We start from the raw sequence: 1,788 nt of genomic DNA on the forward strand, positions 1-1,788 counted from the left end.
GGCTTAACCTTTTGTACTATTAATATTTATTCTGAAGCTATTTTTTGATCTTTATGTGTGTAAGTTTTCACGTGGTCAAGAAAACCGTTAAGTTGGTCTTATTTCGAGTTACCTTTTTTTCCTTTGGAGCATTGTTCTTCACAGGTTGTACAGGTAATATCTAAAGACCCAGCCTCACCTATGTGGAATGAGCGTGACTAATCACGTGATATTACAATCTTGCTAATGCTAGGTAACTGTGAGGTTTCTTTGAATCTAGAAATCCTTTGTTTAATTAGTATTAACATAAGCCTGATCAAGGTTTTGATTTGGTATAAAAGCGACCGTGCGTAATCAAGGAAATGTGTACAATAAATATTGTTTTCACCGCGTTTTACACTTTGTGTCCATTCTGCCTATCTCTTAGCGTTAACTTAGCCAGCACAGATTCATCAGTTTTACAATTCCGTACCTTGATATAATCCCTTGTTTGACAGGCCTAAATGGTAGTGATAAAACTCCAAAATATTTTCAATTCACCTGAGAATACCACACAAATTACAAAACTTATTTAACACATTTTACTGGAGTTGTTTACGTTGTTAGCAATAATAGATATGTTACTATTCAAAACATGCGTAACTAATCCAACCAGACAGCTCTCGCTAAGCAAAGTACTCCAGCTGTATACGCTGGCGTAGTAGTTACTAGATGGCGCCACTACTACCAGCAGCGTCGCGAGTTTTTGTGTGTGTGTGTTAAATATTCGCTTCTTTAAAAAAAAACAAAACGACGTGCTTAGAATTACGTTGTGGATTTTCAAACGTCGATTATTCTTGGTTAAGACAAGTTCGTTATCGAAGTGAAATCCTGAAGTTAAAGATGCAGTGTCAAAAGTGTTGACAGAAAATGGTGTAGCATAATGCCTGATAATAAAACGAACTAAGAGCTTATATAATGTAATAAAAATATTGCAGATGTGTTATTAAGGAAGTTGACTAGCTAACGCGAGACTAACGAGATAAAGTAATTAGAAAATAACATAATTGAACCAGGAAGTGGATTTCAAAATAAAAAGTTCATAAACACATCTACGTTATTATACAAGAAAGAAGGTGAAAATATAAGTGAAATAGCATTAAAAACATAGTTAATGAAATTGCACGTCGGGCATAAGGCAATTATAAAGAGCAAAAAATCTCGTCAAACTAAAATTTTGAAAACTTAATAATTTTAACTTGATGTACTTGGCTTACCATATTTTTATTTTATTTTAGTTGTTGCTTGTTTTGAAGCACAAAGCTACACAAAGAACTATCCGTGCTCTGCCTACCACAGGTATCGAAACTCGGTTTCTAGCAGTATAAGTTTGCAGACATGCCACTGTGTCACTGGGGGGCAATATTGTAAAAAACAGTTATATATATAATAATATTTTAATGTTTTCTAATGTATATGAAAAGGGTTTCGGATAAAATTTTCAATAGTAATCTAGACGATACATCAAATTTTAAATTTCTAAAATAGATTTGGCAGATGTATATGATTTTTAAATCTTTGCACGACTGTGTGTTTTTGCTTTTCTTGACTGGGCTTAGGTGGTCTGTACACTGAGTGGTCACAAGTAAATAGACACCTAATTTTTCGTCATTTAACTGATTTATGCTAACTAATTTGTGTTTACAGAGCACTATATAAATGAAAAAGGTCCGCATACTAATTTTCTTGTGCTACAACATGCCTAGAACTCAAGGTTCTCTCGAATTGTCAGATTTTGTTAGAGGAAGGATAGTTGGTCAAGCGGATGGT

The sequence above is a fragment of the Limulus polyphemus genome, unplaced genomic scaffold (genome assembly GCF_000517525.1).
Source record: "Limulus polyphemus unplaced genomic scaffold, Limulus_polyphemus-2.1.2 Scaffold2529, whole genome shotgun sequence".
NCBI lineage: Eukaryota > Metazoa > Arthropoda > Merostomata > Xiphosura > Limulidae > Limulus > Limulus polyphemus.